Source organism: Schistocerca nitens, chromosome 2, assembly GCF_023898315.1.
Source record: "Schistocerca nitens isolate TAMUIC-IGC-003100 chromosome 2, iqSchNite1.1, whole genome shotgun sequence".
NCBI lineage: Eukaryota > Metazoa > Arthropoda > Insecta > Orthoptera > Acrididae > Schistocerca > Schistocerca nitens.
The window spans coordinates 989,760,614-989,785,574 of NC_064615.1; positions in this window are offsets into that span (position 1 = coordinate 989,760,614).

Below are 24,961 nucleotides of genomic sequence, written 5' to 3' on the forward strand. Positions count from 1 at the left end.
TTCTAGGCGACTGATGACCTCAGAAGTTAAGTCGCATAGTGCTCAGAGCCATTTTGAACAACACACAAACACACACACACACACACACACACACACACACACACACACACACACACACACGTGCCTGAGGGAGGATTCGAACCTCCGACGCGTGGAGTCGTGGCAAGGCGCCGCAGACTGAAGAAGAATATATACATATATACAAACCGTGAAATAATGTTGAACCACTCAACATGAAAAACAGCAAATGTCTGTCGAACTTCTCACGTACAACATCTATATACAATCTAAAATACATTCTGTCAAACATGAGGTATCAACAAGTGGATAGTTTCCTATATATATTTGTTGGGTTTGGTAGATTTGGGGGAAGGGACCAAACAGCAAGGTCATCGGTCTAATCGGGTTAGGAAAGGAAGGGGAAGGAAGTCAGCCGTGCCTTGTCAAAGGAACCATCCCGGCATTTACCTGAAGTGACTTAGGGAAATCACGGAAAACATAAATTAGGATGACCGCACGCGGCATTGAACCGTCGTCCTCCCGAATGCGAGTCCAGTGTGCTAACCACTGCGCCACATCGATCGGTGGATAGATAAGTTAGTCATACAGCTTAAAAAGCAGTACAATTTATGCCTTGTCTCTACTTTTACTGTCTAACGAAGGTACCAAAAACTCTGTTGGTCCTAATATGCTGTTGCAATACAAATTACATGCATACTGCAAAGTTCTATTTATAATCCGAGCACAGCATCGAAATAAGCTAATAAGATACATATTGCACGTACTACATGCAGAGACGTTCTCCATACTGTGCTTTACTCACAGGCTCGCCCAAACGCTTTGACAGTTAAATCTTGAAGCGCTCTCAACTGAATTTCAAAATGTTGAGTAGCCTCAAACATCGTGGTGCTTCGTGTCTGTTCTTTGCTAGTTGTATTCATTGTAATTACTCTTTCGTTTCGTTAAAACCGCTGGAGATTTACTTCAAAAACCAGAAACAGGTAGATTAAGGTAAATGAACTTTTCCATATGTCTCTCACGGTTCTGGCAACGAGATTGTCACTTAAAACATAGTACGGGCCAAAACAAGAAATGAAATGTAGTACGCTTTGGCACTGAAAGGGCATACCCTAAGAGATACGAGAAATTGTTCTTCTTCGCTACCGTGAAACACATATATTCTACTGAACAATCGAGTATATCCACAGCTCTTAACGTATGCATTTCAAGGCCAAACTAACTCGACCTTTTTTTTTTTTTTTTTTGGTTTTCTTGTTTCGATCCACATTACCGCCCCTGAAAGTTGCTTACCTTACAGTCTTAGCAGCAACATATGTTCCCTTTCCAGAGGTATCAAAAAGATTTTAGCTTTTGACGTTCGACTCGATCGTTTCTGGACGAGGGTCTCTTACCTCGAATTGGTACATTTACCCTTCACCATTATCATTGAGAGTTTGTAATATCATCATCGTATTTCACTGTTTAGCGGTACCACTAAGAGGTCATGAAACAAGTCGAACAAGAGGAGTACGGAAGTTGCAACGGGACCTCATCCTCTAGCATTACTTTTCCTCAACAGTAGTTGTCGATACTAATGTTATTTTTCGAATTTTTGGCAGGTCAGTATTATCTGTTGCTTTTCTGAAAACTTTCATGTAATTTTATATGCAGTATGCTATATTTCAAGCATAAAATTTATGAAGAGGAATTACTTTTTAAAATATTTTAGTTTCGATGTTATAATCGATAAGTACTAGTTCTGAATGTACAGTTAAAATCATTTTTTTTAGAAACCTTTGAAATTACGAATTACTGACGCAGTTAAAACTTCTGTGATTAATTACACAATTCTGTACTGTTTACTATATTTATTTCTGGATTCATTTATGAAATAATAATCGAAATTAATAATGTAACGTAAGCCAGTAGAAATTCATTTGTTAAGAAAAATTGTAAACTCTTTGGAATATTATTTCCGCAGAGTGTGGGAGTCGTATGCTAGCCTCTGATGTGATCGGACATATTTTTGTAATTTTGTGGGAACAATGTAATTTCGGCATTGTTCATGTGAAAAATCAAAATACTATATGATATACTAAAATGTGAGAAAATATACTTACATAAAAATATGCTGCAACAACAATCTTCAAATTTATTTAGTTCAAACCAACCGTGAGGACCTGGTGTGAGATTTTCAGCTTCAAGAATCGGACCACTAGGCAAAAAGAACTGGAGCCATCTCAACATGACAATCTAAGTAAACTGCAAAGTTTGTTGTATTCTTCGCTCCTCTCAGATCTTCATAAACGACTGGAAATTGTTTAATGTGGACAATAGTAGGAAGAAGCAAGGAGGGAAAAGGTTACAGAGTCTAAAGGGAGGTAAGCAAATTGCGGTGGTTTTGTAAAGAAAACATAATAGAAGACGTTACTGCTACTATATTAGTGTTTCTCCTGCGTTTGACTAGTTATCAAAAATGCATGGTAACAAACATCGCATACATCTGTAGTATGATACCACACCTTAACATGACAGTAATCGGGTGCGTTCGGATCCGCAAATATTATTACCGTGGAGTTGTAACCCTTTTTTCGGTTGTTAATGCTACACTTGAGAAGATATATCGCTACTGCTAGTATTTCGTTCACTTTTCAGATTTAACGAGAAACACCCACACAAGAAAAATTTGCCCTTAGGTTTCACGCAGATATAGTGGACCCGCTTGTACGCCATAATGTATTGCATAATTTTATTGTGTGATTACATCTGCTAATAAAAAAGGGACTAACAGTTCTCTCGTTGAATTAATTAACTGGACGATTTTGTATAAGATGGGAATTACGTCGTGAAACTGCAACGGAATCTTGTGGGGAGGAAAAGGAATTAAAGCAAAACTTTCATAAATTGGCGACCAAGTGGAGTTTGCTTATGAGCTGGATAAAGTTTGAACTCCATATGTTGAAATTTTTTGTGATTTTAATGATTCTTTTACCATATTAGAAAAAAAAACTGTACTAATGCCAGTCGGCTGTATATATCAATAGACGTCTGACAAGAAAAACATTTCAATTCAAGGAAGTGATGGAATGTGGTCCACAGAAAACTTAACGACGATGCAGAATGTCAAATCAAAAGACCTTTCAGCCGCTTAAATTTCCAAATATATTACGCCATCTTCAGACCCACTGACCGACATGAAGAATGATTCCCATCTCTAGTCCAGTCAGAGTTGAGGCCAGCATACAGTGACTGATATCCGTAGATTTCTACTTTAGACAGCGATCACTTCAATCATCACCTGGACCAGAGGTGGGAATCTTCCTGCATATTGGTAAAGGGGTCTGAAGATGGCGAAATCTTCTTTCTTCTTCTACGTCATCAGGCCCAGAGTACCGCATGCTACTACAAGTTTTCTACTCCATTGTATTCTGTCCATTGCTGCTATCCGCCATCCGTCCACATCTATTGATGCATGGTTTAAATCTTCATGGAGGCCATCCCTCCAACGCTTCTTGGGTCTCCCTGGGCGGTCTCTTTCCTGTAGGTGTGAAATCCAGGAGCTTCCGAGGCCATCTGTGATCTTCCATCAGAGCCACATGCATTCGTTTGGCTTGGCAGTTCCAGCTATGTTGGGCTGCTGGCATAGTTCCTCAGGCTCTTGGTTGTGTCTGATACTCCATTCCCCTGTGTCTGCATCCAGAACCGGACCGAAGATCTTTCGAAGCACTTTTCTCTCAGAAACGAGGAGCTTATGGAAGTCCTGTTTCCGGATACTCGATGTCTCACAGCCATATATAACAAAAGGCTGGATCAGCGTTTTGTATAGTCGAATCTTAAACAGTGTGGAGAGATATCTGGACCGAAGCAGTTGTGCTAGGCCGTGCTAGATCGGTTTCCTGCTTGTATTCTGGCATTGATCTCTGCTTCACATGACGAGCTCTCAGTGAAAAGTGCCCCTAGGTATTTAATTTCATGTACTGATGGCTCTGAGCACTATGGGACTCAACTTCTATGGTCATAAGTCCCCTAGAACTTAGAACTACTGAAACCTAACTAACCTAAGGACATCACACACATCCATGCCCGAGGCAGGATTCGAACCTGCGACCGTAGCAGTCGCGCGGTTCCGGACTGAGCGCCTAGAACCGCTAGACCACCGCGGCCGGCAATTTCATGTACTTTCTTGTAGGACTGGTCTCCCACCTGCAGTGATTTTAGATGACCAGCAGTCTGACTTTGACCACGCGTCATAATGAGGTACTTTCTATTGGCTTTGTTTATGTTTAGCCCAAATTTGCTGGCAGCCTCCTTTAGTGCTCTGGTCATTAGCTCGAACTCCTTTTGAGACATAGAGAGTGAACAGATGTCGTCTGCATAGGCTAAGTATGCCAGTCTCTTTCCTTCGATTTCAATCCCTTCGTTCTCTTGGAAGGTCTCGCGTACGATCTTCTCGAGGGCAAAGTTGAATAGGATAGGGGACAAACCATCGCCTTGCCTGAGTCCTGTCACAATTTCAAATCCCTCAGTTACGCGATTTCCCATCTTCACCTTTACACGTGTTTCACTCTGACAGATCTCTGTATGGCGGAATATGTAACCGAAACTGGTTGATCAACAAAGTAAAAATTTGGAAATTAAGACTGCTGAAATGTGTTTTGATTTGATATTCTGTATAAAGATGGACATACAGAGACTTAACGAAGATGCTCGTTGAAAGATGATCTCCTTCTCAGGAAATTCTTCTAGATAAACTTAGATTATCTCGGAAAATAATCGACATCTAGTGGTCCCTTTTTAAACAAACGTACACAATAATACAATGAGCTGTCGCTTTGTGGTGATTTGGCTTGAATAACAGCTCAGATTTGTCTGCCTGACTAAGCAGTCACTACAGGAAAGAACAGAAACGTAATGTAGCTTCGCAAAAGGAGCAACAAAGCAACCGTTCGCTGCTGGCTACTTCCACCCCGCCGCTAACGGCAACATAAATCCCGAAGCCTCGGCCACGTCCGTAAGACGTATTGCTGACTCGGGAAACCGCTCCGGCGAAACCACCCACTACAACTGTTGCTACCGACGACTGTGAAAAACTGCCTCACTGCAGTTGTTTTCATCACGCCCACGGCTTCATTCATCAACATCAAGGAACTCTTCGGTGCTGAAGAGTATTTCTTTTTCGCGCCGTTGGCTTTTGATTTTATAACTGTACAGTCATCTCCGATTTGTACACTTAGAGACCTCACAGTGTTAGATTATTATCTGTGCGTCTATAAGCAGATCAATGATGTCAGGGCGCTAATATCAAAAAGGTGAACATTAAAAACAAAACATTTCGTTTAGCGTATCGAGGTAAAAAAGTGAATGTCAGTCCACGGTCAAGAAAAGAGCGTTGTGGCAGAAGCGTTGATCCAACATTGCCATCCTGGGCACTTGAACCCAACGTAGTCAATTATTTGTTGGATATATTCCAATATTTCCCCCATAATTTTTATCCTCTATAGCACTCTCTAGTACCACACAGGTTACTTCCTGATGTCTTAACACATGTCATCTATTCTTCTTGTCAATGTCTTCCAAGTATTACTACCTTCGCCGATCTGCGGATAAGCTCGTCAATCCTTGTCTTATCAGCCCACCTAATTTTCAGATTTCTTCTGTATGACAACTTCGAGTTTCTCCTGCTCCCGTTTTCTCACTGTCCATCATTTATTACCATTCAGTACCGTTAGTTGGTTCAAATGTACACCTAGCACAGATTTCACAGGACGTACCCAAAACACTGAAATCCTGCAACTGAAAAATTTGCTACCATGTGAGGAACACCACATCCCAGCGTACTTTCAACAGTAAAGGCGAGACCCTATTATTAACCAACAGTGAACCATACAAAGTTACTTATATTGATTGTGATTAAAGCTACATTGGCCAACCAGGCAGAGCCATAACAACTAGGTTTTGCTGAATGTCAATGCAGGTGGAAGTTACAGTATTAGACTCCACAATTACTGAGCATACACTGAGTGAGTGTCAGAGCTAGCAGCTACAGTCCCATGTCCTCCAATTAACAAATGCCAAAAACGTAATATGCTGGAGTTCCTAGACGTCAACAAACATGTGGCCCAGCAGAGGTCAACGTATCTCCACTTCTAAGCTTCACTTAATCCTCATAATTATTCAATTCTTCCCACACTGAGTTTCGTTCCATTTCTCTATTTGTATTATGTATATAATCCATATATTATATTGCTACAGTCGTCAATTCTATCTTTTATTTTGTTTCTATATCACCTTCCATAAGTAACAGCTCGTCAAACTACTTTTATTTTACTGTGACTTAATTTCACTGACATTTTTAAAAAGACGCTGGTTTTTTCGAGTTTAGTGATAATGTTATCTCGTATGTTCGCTGTATATTTATCTACTGTTCTAGCATTTTTATTTGCATTACCACTGGATTGTCATTGGTGGCTTTTACTCTGTGTTCGTACCTGACTCTCGGTGTGTACCATCTTTTTCAATGTTGTTCACGAATATCGGATACTCTTTGACGACGATGTCCAATTAAAGTATGATGGTCATCTTAAAAGCCCGAAACCGCTTGACAGAATTAGGCCATACACAATATTATGCTCTCATTACAGAAATTATTTTCGTTCATAATTCTTATGAGTTCTATGTTTCCTACTCATTTACACCTAAAGTCATTATTTTGTTGAGAAGTCTTCCGGACTAGTTTGCTTCTTCACACCACTGTATCATATCTCTGCTCACAACAGCATGTACAGCCAACGTCACCAATAATTTTTTATGCGTATTTCGGTCGCTATCTTCTCCTACAATTTGTGCCTTTCACGTGTCCTCTATATCCGCGAAAGATATATGACAGATGGATGTCAATAGTATTGCATAACTGTTCTGTAAATGACTTCCGGTTCTCTTGTTGTAGACAGATGTGACCTATCCTATCTTGCAACTGTTCGGCACAGTTTTTTTTGTTCGAAAGACTGTGATTTAATTCCTGTATAATCATTCTACACCGTTCAAGTGTATGCGATTGCCCCAGACTAGAGGTGGTAGGAAGCGGAGGTCCTATTAATCAATTTTTATGACTTTTTTCCTTGAGAACTTTGTCATATACCTTGTAGTAATAGTTGGTCAACAAAGTATTTGTGGTCCCTTTTTTCATATACACTTTCTTCCAACCTTTGATTTGTAGAACGCACCTCAGAAATTAGTAAATATATTTCTGCCACGCACTCATTATACTTTAGGGAGTGTAAGTGAGTTTATTGATCCGTTTTGTTAAGATAGTTTCTTATGGTTTAGTTTAATAGAAGGGTGACAGCATTGGACTGAGCACGACAAGAAAATGGTTTTCTCATTTAAAGGAGGATCGTTTTGACATTAGTGACTCTCAGCGTTCAAAAAGATACTCACGGTTCGATGAACATCAGTTAGACGATTTAATCCACAATGATCCATGTCAGGGTGCTCGAGAACTAGCAGATGTGATGAACTGTGATAATTCCACCATCGTGAGACATTTCATGCGATCGGGAAGTTTCCAAACTCGGGTGTATGGCTACCGCATGCTCTCAGGCAAAATCACAAAAATCAGCGGATGGCCACATTTGCGTCTCCGCTTGCTCGTCATCAATTGGCTCGTGAACAACACCGACCATTCCTATCCTGTATCACTACTGGTGACGGGAAATGGTGCGTTTACGCTCACATAAGGAGTGATTGGGCCCAAACTAAGCAGCAACTCCCTATACAAAGACCATTGATTGTCAACAAGTGAGACGTCGTGTAGACGCAGTCCAAGAACAACGATCAGACTGTGTGAAGTGAGACTACTCCACGATAACACCCGCCTGCATTCTGGTAGACTGACAACAACCATTGTACTGTGGGTATATTGGGAAGTCATTCCTCACCCACTTTATTCGCGTAATCCTGCGCCCTCAGATTTTCATCTTTTCCGCTCTCTATCGAACTATCTTCAAGGGCGACGCCAGGTAGCCGCGTGGTCTTAGGCACCTTGCCACGGTTCGCGCAGTCCCCCCCGCCCCTCCCTCCCTCGCTCCCATAGGAGGTTCGAGTCCTCCCTCGGGCGTGGGTGTGTGTGTTTTGTCCTTAGTGTACCTTACTTTAAGTTAGATTAAGTAGTGTGTAAACCTAGGGACCGATTACCTCAGCCGTTTGGTCCCATAGGAACTTCCCACAACTTTCCAAAAAACCTTCAAGGAACTTCCTTTCCCGATGAAAATGAGCTCCGACCATTGCTCGATAAATTACTCGCCTCAAAACCACGTGATTTCTACAGTCGCGCAATCGAAAAGTTACCCTGCATTGGCAGGATGTCGTAAATAGTGGAGAATATAATTTTGATGACTACAGTTTTTTTTTTCACTATGGGACTAAACATCTGAGGTCATCAGTCCCCTACTTAAACCTAACTAACCTAAGGACATTACACACATCCATGCCCGAGGCAGGATTCGAACCTGCGACCGTAGCGGGCGCGCGGTTCCAGACTGAGATGACTACAGTCACGGCTACGTGTATCTGTTGTGTTAATTAAACTTACGGAAAAACGCTACCAATTAACGCACCAGGGTAATAGTACTGGAGAGAAGCGTGGATAGCAAAAGTTGTAGAAGAAGACCAAAAGATGAATACAGTAAGCAGATTCAAAAGGGTGTAGACTTTGGTAATTATTCCGAGGTGTAGAGGCTTGCACAACATTGACCAGCATGGACAGCTGCATCAAGCCAGTATTCGACTGAAGACAGCAACATCATCATTAACAGCGAAAATTGATGTAGATAAGAATATACGATAAAACAAGCAAAAACGTTCCAGTAAACGTGGGTCCGCAAACGAATATCGAGTTAATAGTTACCACTGACCTCTATATAAGACATTGTCCTAGTTATTATAAACAGAGGCCATTTGAAATGTAAGCTTCTCAAATAAGTCCCCACCTAATTGGATTCAGATTTCACCCATGACCTACCCAGACATAAATACAGTACTGCTTCATCAACTTTTATATTACGATTTACTTTGCACCAATACCTGTTGAAGCCGTCCGACGTGTCGATCTCGCATGTTAATGTGGTATTGCACTGGCCTCTGTAGTGAGGTACGAATTCATTCAGGCTCCCCCGGTTCACCTAGTTTGACAAGACTACTATTGTAGACGTGACTGAAAGTCGTGGTACAGGCGTGAGACTGTAGTAATCGCAAAAATTAAAAAGGCTTTAAAACAGCTGATTGATCGCGAAATAAAAGTCACATGATGTTCCTGGGTACAGCCACATGGCATACGCCACCTAGTGTCAAATACGCTACTGGCCATTAAAATTGCAACACTACAAAGATGACGTGCAACAGACGCGAAATTTAACCGACAGGAAGACGATGCTGTGATACGCAATTGATCAGCTATTCAGAGCATTCACACAAGGTTGGCGCCGGTGTCAATACCTACAACGTGCTGAATTGAGGAGAGTTTCCAACCGATTTCTCATACACAAACAGCAGTTGACCGGCGTTGCCCGTTGAAACGTTCTTGTGATGCCTCGTGTAAGGAGGATAAATGCGTACCATCACGTTTCCGACTTTGATAAAGGTCGGATTGTAGCCTATCGCGATTGCGGTTTATCGTATCTCGATACTGCTGCTCGCGTTGGTCTAGATCCAATGACTGTTCCCACAATATGGAATCGGTAGGTTCAGGAGGGTAATACGGAACGCCGTGCTGGATCCCAACGACCTCGTATCACTTGCAGTCGAGATGACAGGCATCTTATCCGTATGGCTGTAACGGATCGTGCAGCCACGTCTCGATCCCTGAGTCAACAGAACGTTTGCAGGACAACAACCATCTCCACGAACAGTTAGACGACGTTTGCAGCAGCATGGACTATCAGCTCGGAGACCATGGCTGCGGTTAACCTTGACGCTACATCATAGACAGGTTATGTTTACAGCATCATGATGGTCGTATGCGTGTTTGGCGACATCTCTGTGAACGCACATTGGGAGCTTGTATTCGTCATTGCCGTACTCGCGTATCACCCGGCGTGATGGTATGGGGTGCCATTGGTTACACGTCTCGGTCACCTCTTGTTCGCATTGACGGCACTTTGAACAGTGGACGTTACATTTCAGATGAGTTACGACCCGTGGCTCTACCCTTCATTTGATCCCTGCGAAACCCCACATTTCAGCAGGATAATGCACGATCGATTGTTGCAGGTCCTGTACGGGCCTTTCTGGATGCAGAAAATGTTCCACTGCTGCCCTGGCCAGCACATTCTCCAGATCTCTCACCAATGGAAAACGTCTGGTCACTGGTGGCCGAGCAACTAGCTCGTTACAATACGCCAGTCACTACTCTTGATGAACTGTGGTATCGTGTTGAAGTTGCATGGGAAGCTGTACCTGTACACGCCATCCAAGCTCTGTTTGACGCAATGCCCAGGGGTATGAAGGCCGTTATTACGGCCAGAGGTGGTTGTTGTGGGTACTGATTTCTCAGGATCTATGCATCCAAATTGCGTGAAAATGTAATCACATGTCAGTTCTAGTATAATATATTTGTCCAACGAATACCCGTTTATCATCTGCATTTGTTCTTGGTGTAGCAATTTTAATGGCCAGTAGTGTAGTTCTCTTAAGCGGAGACGGCCGCCAGCCTCAACACTCGGCTGTTAATAGCACATGTTTAGTTGAAATCACATTTTACCGTGTGAAACTGTAAAACTTATCTCGCTTTTAAAGTTACTTGACAGCTTTGTCAAGGCTGTATGTTTACTTTGTACCAAAACGTATGTATTACGTCTTAAACGTATTGTTGCTATATGATTGTTTAGTAAAGGGGCTCCATTATTACACGAGTGAACTTTTGCAAGACGGTAAGAGAATACATTTATCATCAGGTCATCTAAAGACGGGCAGATCCCGAAACGCATAATGAATAAAACAACCTGTGACCATTATCTCGCGACCTACCAGCTATATTAAAGCCATATTTAAGACTGTTCTTTGCTGTTACAGTTCTTGATCCGTATCAGCGGTACCGCTGCACTGCTTACTTTTGAAGCGACCGCAGTGAGCAAAACCCAGAGGTTTGAGGTCAGAATCCAAGGTACAGGTTCTGCTCGACCTTTGCACCTCAATACAATTAGCACGTTAAACGTCATCTCACAGTAGCAGTAAAATGTCGTGGTGCTCCTTCAGTCATGTAACACATTTCCCAACTATGAGGCAAGGTCTAAATTTGAGCCCAGTTAGATAAGGACCTAATCAAAATGTTTATATTACAGATAAAGTTGTGTCAACTAGCACGATACTTCATATTGAAGCAAATGGTGTAACGGCTCGTTTGCGGACTGTGTTCACACTTCATATACACTGATTACATGTAGTACTAGCGAACCTGGCAGTGCTTGACAATTGCTGAATATGTGTGAGACAGGATATGTGAATGCTAGTTACACTGAAACGGAACAACGACGTATTAAGGTATTTATCCCGACGTCCACCCATGTCTTTCTTCAGATGGCCAGAGATGTGACAATCACATGGTGAAAGTTCCGGGATGTACGGAAGATGCTGCTTTGTTTTCCAACGAAATCACTGAAACATAGCTTTCGTCCAGTTGGCAGTGTGGGGACGGCCGTTAGAGTGCAACTCGATGATTCCGTCCAACAATGTTCCTAGGCGGTTGGACGTCATGGAATGTCACAGTTCCTGCAGGTGTCCTTGTAGCGCTGCACACTGTGGTTCCACAGTCGAGGAACACGACCAACAGTGGGCTCCTACAGTCGAAGGAGGACGTCGTCATGACCTTACGTGGTGCCACCGTTTTGAGCCCGAGGGCAACCGATAAAGCCAACAGTGGTAAAATCCCACATTCCACCCGCCAGAGAAATCCAGAACTGTTCACACAAGTTCTGATGAGGTCAAGTTGACCTCCGTCGACTGCAAGGGCCCTCTGGTCGTTGAGTCTCTCGAGCGTGGAACCACAATGAATGAGCAGCGCTGTGGAGAAATTTTGCAGAAACTGCGTAGCGCGATGAAGTCGAAACGCGCCAGCAATGCTGTCGGATGGAACCATCCTGTTGCACGATTGTCAGCGACCCCACGCTGCCAATCGGACGAAAGCTACTTTCAAGGCAAATTTGCAGGATGGGCGTTGATGTATTGCAAAAACGTAGATGTAAGTTGAGAATGTAAATAAGGAATTACTTAAGCTATTAATTAGTATAAGCAGATTGTGGCGTGCAACTGCTGAAACATTAGAATAATTACGCAGTTCAGTTGTCTTTCCGGAAAGAGGGTTACCTTTTTTGTTCTTGTAGCGGTCCAGATCGAAGCATATTTGCCATCGCGGCAGATAATTATTTGGCACACCGCCATTGTTACTTTTACTATTTTATTGAGACGCAATTTCGCTGGCCATACTCATAGCTACCCATAGCTGCAGGATTAATGTAAGTGACTATGTAATTTAATTTAGTGAATACAGACATATTATTTGATCATGTTTCATTTATGTTGCAAGCTATTGTTCCAATTAAACGGCGTCTTGGCTTGGCTACAGGTTCCGTGTTATGAATGGTCCAGCACGAGCTAATGCTTTGAAATTATTCAGCTTAGTAGGTCCGAAAAAGAAATATTTCCAGAAGAGTCACTCACGGTCAAACGTGCAATGAACGACCTTATGCAAAAAGCCATTGTAAAGCGCCCAAAGTCTGTATTAAGCACCATTAAAAATTTATACCTTGATCACATACTGTTATCATTATCTGTTATTATTTGCCTGTTGTCTGATATTCTCAAACCAGAGCGGAAAAGCCAAATAAATTAAACTATGCCTCAGCGATTTGGTTGAGAAACACTGCCGCATCCTCCATACACCCCTAATCTATCACCTTGAGCTTTTAACACCTTTGGTGACTTGAAGACAAACATGCATGGACTTCGGTTTTAGTAGGAGGAGGAAATACAAGAGTGGGTGTGGTTGTGGAGCTCTCAGCAGTGGATCGCATACTAAAAAAACTGGAATTGATCGACTCGTCTCCCAGTGGGATGAATATCTTAACACGTGTGGTGATTACTTTTGAATGGAACCAATCCATGGCCCTGTTGGCATGGATGTTCGGTTTTACGTTAACTGCCCTTACACTCATTGTCCCTCGCTATCTGCTCCTGCGTCCTCTTTTTGTCCATCTCCTCCTCCCCTTCTCATCTTTCTGTGCATCATCTGCAACCCCTCTCTCTGTTCATCTTCTTCTCTCCGCTGTTTATGTCCATTTCCTTCCCTCTCTTCTCTGTCCTCTTACCTATCTCTGACTCTGAACCTTGTTTATTGTTCTTGAAAACGAAAATTTCATTGGGGTTTGAAATCGCTTAGAATGAGTGGATAAATCGGTTGGGATCATTGGTATGCTGGGTATGAGAGAGACCTCTCAAGCCAGCCGGGGTGGCCGAGCGGTTCTAGGCGCTACAGTCTCGAACCGCGAGACAGCTACGGTCGCAGGTTCGACTCTTGCCTCTGGCATGGATGTGTGTGATGTCCTTAGGTTAGTTAGTTTTAAGTAGTTCTAAGTTCTAGGGGACTGATGACCTCAGAAGTTAAGTCCCATAGTGCTCAGAACCATTTGAACCAGACCTCTCAAACTGCATTATCTCTGAGGGAAGTAGCTTCAATGATGGTATTTCACATAGTTTTAATCTGCCAACTGGCAGGATTACAAATTTTCGAAAGATTTAGATTTCGTAGTATGATTCTAATGATAAGCCAATAGGTCATAAATATACCTTTCCTGTATCTTGTGAAACCAACGGCAAAGAAAAAAAGCACATTGTTTTGGATGCAGTTTTTGTTTCAAATTACATACAAGGTGATCATATATACACATGGATAAATCGGTTGGGATCATTGGTATATTGGTATGCAGGGTATGAACACTAATGGCTTACATCGAATAAAATTTTAAAGTAAATTGTTTTTGAGATTTTTGCTAACCACGTTCCTCCTTTTCTATAATAAATGCATATTATATGCATCAAGAGGCACACAGCCTAAATCCATCCAAATATTTATTACATTATTGTGCAAAATTATTCAGTAAATCAATGAACTTCGTGAGATTTTTGGTAACAATGTTTCCTCTTTATTTATTACATCATATATATATATATAATATATGCTATACGCTCAAATACAAAGCCTATGGTTGTCCAAATGTTCATTACACTATCGTTCAAAAATCTGAAGTAATTTGGTCAAGTACTTTTCGAGATTTTTCGTGACAACTTTAGACAACGACTTGTCTTTATCTAACAGTAGATATACATTTGAAAGTCTAAAGATATCGTCTTTAGAACCACTGTAGTAAATCTGTTCCACGTCTGTCAAGATTCGCCTGTGTTGCGTACTTTCTCTGTGGGCGTGTTTACTCGACGCTGCAAGATGTCTGGGAATGGCAGCGAAAGTGCGCAGATTGGTGAAAAGCCAATTACGATGTTGCGTAGCAGACTCAATATAGCTCATTAGCGAGGAATTTGTAATCGTATCCATCACGGAGTGACGCAGCTGCTGCCTCTACTGCTGTAACGAGCACGCGGCTACATGCGAACAGACAACATCGTCGCCTTCCATGCTCAGATGTCAGCTACTTCGCTGGTTTGAACTAGGTACAGATACAGTACCTCCCGCTACACTCTGTTTGTTACTTCACTCACGGACTCAAGAAACGGTTGTTTTCTTCTTCAGCCCGAAGACTGCTTTGTAGCAGTTCACTTCGATACTCTCTTCTGTACGAGCCTGAATAGTTACTGAAACTTACATCCATTTGAACATGCTTACTGTATTCAAGCCTTGGTATCGCTCTAAAATTTTTGTCCCCTCCCTCACTTCCTTTCGTTACCAGATTTACTGTCCTTTGCTGTCTCAGGATGTGTGCTGCCAGCTGATCCCTTCTTTTTATAAAGCTGTCCGCAGCTCGTGGTCGTGCGGTAGCGTTCTCGCTTCCCACGCCCGGGTTCCCGGGTACGATTCCCGGCGGGATCAGGGATTTTCTCTGCCTCGTGATGACTGGGTGTTGTGCGATGTCCTTAGGTTAGTTAGGTTTAAGTAGTTCTAAGTTCTAGGGGACTGATGAGCATAGACGTTATGTCCCATAGTGCTCAGAGCCATTTGAAACATTTTTTTTTTTTGTCAAGCCTGGCAATAAATTTCCTTTTTCTGTAATTAGATTCGTCCTTGCGACCCAGTCTTCTGAATTCTTCCGTGGCACCACGTTTCAAAAGCTCCTATCCCCTTCTTGTCGGAACTACTCATCGTTATCGACCACGATTTGCTTCTGTACAATGCTACGCTTCAGACCAACGTCTTCTTAAGACTTCAATTTATATTACATGCAAAACTTCGTATTTTTCAGAAATGCTTTTGTTGCTGTAGCCAACCTGTATTTTCTGTCTTCTGCACTTCGGCCGTCATCAGTTACTTTGCTGCCCAAAAGCGTAATACGTCTGCTTCTTTCACTGTCTCATTTCCTAATCCGTTCCCAGTTAATCACCCTTGTTTTACTTTCGTTAACTGTCATCCTATAGTCTCTTTTCGTGACACTATCTGTTGTTGTTGTTGTTGTTGTTGTTGTTGTTGTTGTTGTGGTCTTCAGTCCTGAGACTGGTTTGATGCAGCTCTCCATGCTACTCTATCCTGTGCAAGCTTCTTCATCTCCCAGTACCTACTGCAACCTACATCCTTCTGAATCTGCTTAGTGTATTCATCTCTTGGTCTCCCCCTACGATTTTTACCCTCCACGATGCCCTCCAATACTAAATTGGTGATCCCTTGATGCCTCAGAACATGTCCTACCAACCGATCCCTTCTTCTGGTCAAGTTGTGCCACAGACTCCTCTTCTCCCCAATCCTATTCAGTACCTCCTCATTAGTTATGTGATCTACCCATCTAAACTTCAGCATTCTTCTGTAGCACCACATTTTGAATGCTTCTATTCTCTTCTTGTCCAAACTATTTACCGTCCATGTTTCACTTCCATACATGGCTACACTCCATACAAATACTTTCAGAAATGACTTCCTGACACTTAAATCTATACTCGATGTTAACAAATTTCTCTTCTTCAGAAACGCTTTCCTTGGCATTGCCAGTCTACATTTTATATCCTCTCTACTTCGACCATCATCGGTTATTTTGCTCCCCAAACAGCAAAACTCCTTTACTACTTAAGTGTCTCATTTCCTAATCTAATACCCTCAACATCACCCGACTTAATTTAACTACATTCCATTATCCTCGTTTTGCTTTTGTTGATGTTCATCTTATATCCTCCCTTCAAGACACCATCCATTCCGTTCAACTGCTCTTCCAAGTCCTTTGTTGTCTCTGACAGAATTACAATGTCATCGACGAACCTCAAAGTTTTTATTTCTTCTCCATGGATTTTAATACCTACTCCGAATTTTTCTCTTGTTTCCTTTACTGCTTGCTCAATATACAGATTGAATAATATCGGGGAGAGGCTACAACCCTGTCTCACTCCCTTCCCAACCGCTGCTTCCCTTTCATGTCCCTCGACTCTTATAACTGCCATCTGGTTTCTGTACAAATTGTAAATAGCCTTTCGCTCCCTGTATTTTATCCCTGCCACCATTAGAATTTGAAAGAGAGTATTCCAGTCAACATTGTCAAAAGCTTTCTCTAAGTCTACAAATGCTAGAAACGTAGGTTTGCCTTTCCTTAATCTTTCTTCTAAGGTAAGTCGTAATGTCAGTATTGCCTCACGTGTTCCAGTATTTCTACGGAATCCAAACTGATCTTCCCCCGAGGCCGGCTTCTACTAGTTTTTCCATTTGTCTGTAAAGAATTCGTGTTAGTATTTTGCAGCTGTGGCTTATTAAACTGATTGTCCGGTAATTTTCACATCTGTCAACACCTGCTTTCTTTGGGATTGGAATTATTATATTCTTCTTGAAGTCTGAGGGTATTTCGCCTGTCTCATACATCTTGCTCACCAGATGGTAGAGTTTTGTCAGGACTGGCTCTCCCAAGGCCGTCAGTAGTTCCAATGGAATGTTGTCTACTCCGGGGGCCTTGTTTCGACTCAGGTCTTTCAGTGCTCTGTCAAACTCTTCACACAGTATCGTATCTCCCATTTCATCTTCATCTACATCCTCTTCCATTTCCATAATATTGTCCTCAAGTACATCGCCCTTGTATAGACCCTCTATATACTCCTTCCACCTTTCTGCTTTCCCTTCTTTGCTTAGAACTGGGTTTCCATCTGAGCTCTTGATGTTCATACAAGTGGTTCTCTTATCTCCAAAGGTCTCTCTAATTTTCCTGTAGGCAGTATCTATCTTACCCCTAGTGAGAAAAGCCTCTACATCCATACATTTGTCCTCTAGCCATCCCTGCTTAGCCATTTTGCACTTCCTGTCGATCTCATTTTTGAGACGTTTGTATTCCTTTTTGCCTGCTTCATTTACTGCATTTTTATATTTTCTCCTTTCATCAATTCAATATTTTTTCTGTTACCCAAGGATTTCTACTAGCCCTCGTCTTTTTACCTATTTGATCCTCTGCTGCCTTCACTACTTCATCCCTCAAAGCTACCCATTCCTCTTCTACTGTATTTCTTTCCCCAATTCCTGTCAATTGTTCCCTTATGCTCTCCCTGAAACTCTCTACAACCTCTGGTTCTTTCAGTTTATCCAGGTCACATCTCCTTAAATTCCCACCTTTTTGCAGTTTCTTCAGTTTTATTCTACAGGTCATAACCAATAGATTATGGTCAGAGTCCACATCTGCCCCTGGAAACGTCTTACAATTTAAAACCTGGTTCCGAAATCTCTGTCTTACCATTATATAATCTATCTGATACCTTTTAGTATCTCCAGGTTTCTTCCATGTATACAACCTTCTATCATGATTCTTAAACCAAGTGTTAGCTATGATTAAGTTGTGCTCTGTGCAAAATTCTACCAGGCGGCTTCCTCTTTCATTTCTTAGCCCCAATCCATATTCACCTACTACGTTTCCTTCTCTCCCTTTTCCTACACTCGAATTCCAGTCACCTATGACTATTAAATTTTCGTCTCCCTTCACTATCTGAATAATTTCTTTTATTTCATCATACATTTCTTCAATTTCTTCGTCATCTGCAGAGCTAGTTGGCATATAAACTTGTACTACTGTAGTAGGTGTGGGCTTCGTATCTATCTTGGCCACAGTAATGCGTTCACTATGCTGTTTGTAGTAGCTTACCCGCATTCCTATTTTCCTATTCATTATTAAACCTACTCCTGCATTACCCCTATTTGACTTTGTGTTGATAACCCTATAGTCACCTGACCAGAAGCCTTGTTCCTCCTGCCACCGAACTTCACTAATTCCCACCATATCTAACTTTAACCTATCCATTTCCCTTTTTAAATTTTCTAACGTAGCTGCCCGATTAAGGGACCTGACATTTCACGCTCCGATCCGTAGAACGCCAGTTTTCTTTCTCCTGATAACGACATCCTCTTGAGTAGTCCCCGCCCGGAGATCCGAATGGGGGACTATTTTACCTCCGGAATATTTTACCCAAGGGGACGCCATCATCATTTAATCATACAGTAAAGCTGCATGCCCTCGGGAAAAATTACGGCCGTTGTTTCCCCTTGCTTTCAGCCATTTGCAGTACCAGCACAGCAAGGCCGTTTTGGTTATTGTTACAAGGCCAGATCAGTCAATCATCCAGACTGTTGCCCTTGCAACTACTGAAAAGGCTGCTATCCCTCTTCAGGAACCACACGTTTGTCTGGCCTCTCAACAGATACCCCTCTGTTGTGGTTGTACCTACGGTACGGCTGTCTGTATAGCTGAGGCACGCAAGCCTCCCCACCAACGGCAAGGTCCATGGTTTCAATTCCTCTTCCAAATGCATCGCTGCCTGTTACACAATTCTAATATTATCAGCATACCTCAAGGTTCTTACTTCATCTCCCTGAACTTTGAAAAAAGGATGGGGACAAGACTGTCGGATGTATTGAGTTAGCAGATTTAAGTAATTTAGAATATATCATACTTTATTCTAAAAAAAAACAATATGATACTTATTTGACATTTTACACATGCAAGTTTATAAGTAATTACAAGTCATAGAATTAATGTGTCATTTGACTTTGGATTTGGGAAAATAATGTATCAATATGGTTTTAAACGATGCCTATCTTCTTTGATAGTAATACACTCAACGTTAATAATATGTAATTGATGCTGCAAATTAAGGCAGTCCCTGAGCTGTCAAATGATGAAACTGAATTAAAGCTCATCTGTTCGTGCCTGGCATGCTAGGTTACATGCCTGTATTAATAGCGCCAAACTGATTAATACGAGGCGTGTTTTTAAGTAAGGTCCGTTTGAACATAAGTACACAACAAAAGGTTATTTCAAAAAAGTAAATTTATTTTCAGAAAGTACATACTTCGCTCTAACCGAGCGAGGTGGCGCAGTGGTTAGACACTGGACTCGCATTCGGGAGGACGACGGTTCAATACCGCGTCCGGCCATCCTGATTTAGGTTTTCCGTGATTTCCCTAAACCGCTCCAGGCAAATGCCGGGATGGTTCCTTTCAAAGGGCACGGCCGACTTCCTTCCCCGTCCTTCCCTAATCCGATGAGACCGATGACCTCGCTGTCTGGTCTCCTTCCCCAAAACCAACCAACCAACTTCGCTCTATTTTTCGACATAATTGCCAAGTTTGTTCAGATACGTATCATACCTCTCAACCAATTTTAAAACACCCTCTTCTTAAAAACTTGCCACTTGCTCCGATAACCAAGGGTTCACTGCGGTCTTCACGTCGTCGTCATCATTGTAACAGTTGCCACTGAGGTGTTGTTTGAGGTGGAGGAACAGATGGTAATCGCTCGGCGCAAGATCAGGACTGTAGGGCGGGTGGGCTAAAACTTCGCAGCCAAAACTGTCCAATAAATCGCGGGTCTGACCTGCAGTGTGCGGTCTTGCACTGTCGTGGAGATGGACAATTCCCTTTGTCAGCATGCCGCGTCTTTTGTTTTGAATCGCTCTGCGTAGATTTCTCAGGGTTTGGCAGTATGCTTCTGCCTTGATAGTGGTTCCTTGTTGCATGAAGTCGACCAACAAAACACCATGCCTATCCCAACACACCGACGCCATGATTTTGCGCTGTGGCAGTCTGTTTGGCCTTCACCTTTACAGGGAAGTGTGTGTATCTCCGTTCCATGCTCTGTTGCTTCGATTCGGGAGTGATATGCGACCCCATGTTTCGCATCCAGTTACGATCTGACTTAAGAAGCCGTGACCTTCTTCGTGATAACGAGTCAACTTCATCGCACACTCAAATCTTTGGTTTTTGTGGTCCTCTTTTAGGAATTTCGGAATCCAACGGGTGCACAGTTTCCTAAACTTTAGGTGTTCAGAAACAATGTTGTAAAGCACTGATCTAGACACGTCAGGAAATTCGTTTGAGAGACCTGTTCTTGTGAAGCGCCTGTTCTCACGAATCCTCGCCTAAACTGAAGCCACCAAATCGTCTGCAGTCAAAGAAGGGCGACCGGAGCGGTCCTCATCATGCACGTTGTCACGGCCATCTTTGAATTCTGAGTACCAACATACGCACTTTGCTTTCACTCATAACAGGATCATCGAACGCTTCGAAAATCTGTCGATGAATTCTTGCAGCAGACAGGTTCCTTGCTGACAAAAACCGTATCACTGAACGAACCTCACACGCGGCGAGCGAGTTGATAGACAGTCTTAAACATTTTGAAAGCACAGAACAGAACCGTACAGGTTAGCTACAGAGCTGAAACTGAGCACAGTTGTTCCCGAGGCATGCCAGTATACGACGCACGCGCTCGTTGCGGTATGCGCGCGAACTATTAGCGTCTATAACAAAACGGACCTTATTTACAAAACACGCCTCGTACTTTGCGTTGTTGTGCTGCTTCGTTCAGTGTACAATGCCAATCGCTGTACCAACGAGTGCAAATCTAATTTAATTTGTGTTCTTGATAGCAGCATTTCTCCGCACTCTGCATTATTTTACGGGCTTTACTTACGTAATGTGAAGAGGTTTCGAAGTTGTGCATAGCGAATGATCTTCATTTGTGGTCTCTCATCTTCATTCATCTGTCAAATAATGCAGCGCCAACTACTGTTAGTCTGTTGACGGTACTTGGTTCAAAATGGTTCAAATGGCTCTGAGCACTATGGGACTCAACTGCTGTGGTCATCAGTCCCCTAGAACTTAGAACTACTTAAACCTAACTAACCGAAGGACATCACACACATCCATGCCCGAGGCAGGATTCGAACCTGCGACTGTAGCAGTCGCACGGTTCCGGACTGCGCGCCTAGAACCGAAGGACCACCGCGGCCGGCTGACGGTACTTCCAAGACAACGACTTTCGGCATTTTCCTACCATGTACCGACCTAGGACAGGGCGCAAGTGGTTGCAGCCATCTACACTCCTGGAAATTGAAATAAGAACACCGTGAATTCATTGTCCCAGGAAGGGGAAACTTTATTGACACATTCCTGGGGTCAGATACATCACATGATCACACTGACAGAACCACAGGCACATACACACAGGCAACAGAGCATGCACAATGTCGGCACTAGTACAGCGTATATCCACCTTTCGCAGCAATGCAGGCTGCTATTCTCCCATGGAGACGATCGTGGAGATGCTGGATGTAGTCCTGTGGAACGGCTTGCCATGCCATTTCCACCTGGCGCCTCAGTTGGACCAGCGTTCGTGCTGGACGTGCAGACCGCGTGAGACGACGCTTCATCCAGTCCCAAACATGCTCAATGGGGGACAGATCCGGAGATCTTGCTGGCCAGGGTAGTTGACTTACACCTTCTAGAGCACGTTGGGTGGCACGGGATACATGCGGACGTGCATTGTCCTGTTGGAACAGCAAGTTCCCTTGCCGGTCTAGGAATGGTAGAACGATGGGTTCGATGACGGTTTGGATGTACCGTGCACTATTCAGTGTCCCCTCGACGATCACCAGTGGTGTACGGCCAGTGTAGGAGATCGCTCCCCACACCATGATGCCGGGTGTTGGCCCTGTGTGCCTCGGTCGTATGCAGTCCTGATTGTGGCGCTCACCTGCACGGCGCCAAACACGCATACGACCATCATTGGCACCAAGGCAGAAGCGACTCTCATCGCTGAAGACGACACGTCTCCATTCGTCCCTCCATTCACGCCTGTCGCGACACCACTGGAGGCGGGCTGCACGATGTTGGGGGGTGAGCGGAAGACGGCCTAACGGTGTGCGGGACCGTAGCCCAGCTTCATGGAGACGGTTGCGAATGGTCCTCGCCGATACCCCAGGAGCAACAGTGTCCCTAATTTGCTGGGAAGTGGCGGTGCGGTCCCCTACGGCACTGCGTAGGATGCTACGGTCTTGGCGTGCATCCGTGCGTCGCTGCGGTCCGGTCCCAGGTCGACGGGCACGTGCACCTTCCGCCGACCACTGGCGACAACATCGATGTACTGTGGAGACCTCACGCCCCACGTGTTGAGCAATTCGGCGGTACGTCCACCCGGCCTCCCGCATGCCCACTATACGCCCTCGCTCAAAGTCCGTCAACTGCACATACGGTTCACGTCCACGCTGTCGCGGCATGCTACCAGTGTTAAAGACTGCGATGGAGCTCCGTATGCCACGGCAAACTGGCTGACACTGACGGCGGCGGTGCACAAATGCTGCGCAGCTAGCGCCATTCGACGGCCAACACCGCGGTTCCTGGTGTGTCCGCTGTGCCGTGCGTGTGATCATTGTTTGTACAGCCCTCTCGCAGTGTCCGGAGCAAGTATGGTGGGTCTGACACACCGGTGTCAATGTGTTCTTTTTTCCATTTCCAGGAGTGTATGTACCAGCCACGTCATCACGCGTGATCTTTATTCTGTCTGGTAACAATAGACAGCACACAGATATAAAGAGTGGCCAAATATCTCACGAAATAAGTGTCAAACGAAAAAACTGCAAAGAACGAAACTTGTCTAGCTTGAAGCAAGAAACCAGATGGCGCTATGGTTGGCCCGCTAGATGCCACTGCCATAGGTCAAACGGATATCAACTGCGTTTCTTTAAATAGCAACCCCCATTTTTATTACATATTCGTATAGTACGTAAAGAAATATGAAAGTTTTAGTAGGACGACTTTTTTCGCTTTGTGACAGATGGCGCTGTAATAGTCACAAACGTATAAGTACGTGCTATCACGTAACATTGCGCTAGTGCGGACGGTATTTGCTTCGTGATACGTTACCCGTGTTAAAATGGACCGTTTACCAATTGCGGAAATCGTGTTGACGTATGGCTGTTGTGATCAAAATGCGCAACGGGCGTAAGATATGTATGCTGCTCGGTATCCTGGACGACATCATCCAAATGTCCGGACCGTTCGCCGGATAGTTACGTTATTTAAGGAAACAGGAAGTGTTCAGCCACGTGTGAAACGTCAACCACGACCTGCAACAAATGATGATGCCCAAGTAGGTGTTTCAGTTGCTGTCGCGGCTAATCCGCACATCAGTAGCAGACAAATTGCGCGAGAATCGGGAATCTCAAAAACGTCGGTGTTCAGAACGCTACATCAACATCGACTGCACCCGTACCATATTTCTATGCCCCAGGAATTGAATGGCGACGACTTTGAACGTCGTGTACAGTTCTACCACTGGGGACAGGTGAATTTACGGGACGATGACAGATTTTTTGCACGCGTTCTATTTAGCGACGAAGCGTCATTCACCAACAGCGGTAACGTAAACCGGCATAATGTGCACTATTGGGCAACGGAAAATCCACGATGGCTGGGACAAGTGGAACATCAGCGACGTTTGCGGGTTAATGTATGGTGCGGCATTATGGGAGGAAGGATAATTGCCATCGATAAAATGGGGGCCAATCTAAATGGTGCTATGTATGCTGATTTCCTACGTAATGTTCTACCGATGTTACTGCAAGATTTTTCACTGCATGACAGAAAGGCGATGTACTTCCAATATGATGGATGTCCGGCACATAGCTCGCGTGTGGTTGAAGCGGTATTGAATAGCACATTTTTTTTATGACAGGTGCATTGGTCGTCGAAGCATCATACCATGGCCCGCTCGTTCACCGGATCTGACGTCCCCGGATTTCATTCTGTGGGGAAAGTTGAAGGATATTTGCTATCGTGATCCACCGACAACGGCTGACAACATGCGTCAGTGCATTGTCAATGAATGTGCGAACATTATGGAAGGCGAACTACTCGCTGTTCAGAGGAATGTCGTTACACCTATTGCCAAATGCATTGAGGTTGACGGACATCGTTTTGCGCATTTATTGCATTAATGTCGTATTTACAGGTAATCACGCTGTAACAGCACGCGTTCTCAGAAATGATAAGTTCACAAATGTACATGTATCGCATTGGAACAACCGAAATAAAATGTTCAAACCTACCTGTTACCAACTGTTCGTCTAAAATTGTCAGCCATACGTTTGTGACTATTACAGCGCCATCTATCACAAAGCGAAAAAAGTGGTACAACTAAAACATTCATATTTCTCTACGTACTACACGAATATATAATAAAAAATGGGGGTTCCTATTTAAAGAAACGCAGTTGCCATCCTTTCGACCTATGGCAGCGCCATCTAGCGGGCCAACCATAGCGCCATCTGGTTTCCCCCTTCAAGCTAGACAAGCTTCGTTCTTTGTAGTTTTTTCGTTTGACGTTTATTTCGTGAGATATTTGGCCCGGTCACGATCAATGGACCACACTGTATAACGTGGTCTGCCTGGTTTAAATATGGTTGTTCCTTCAAGTTTCCACTTCATAATCACATCGCTGAGTGTCGCTTTTGAGCA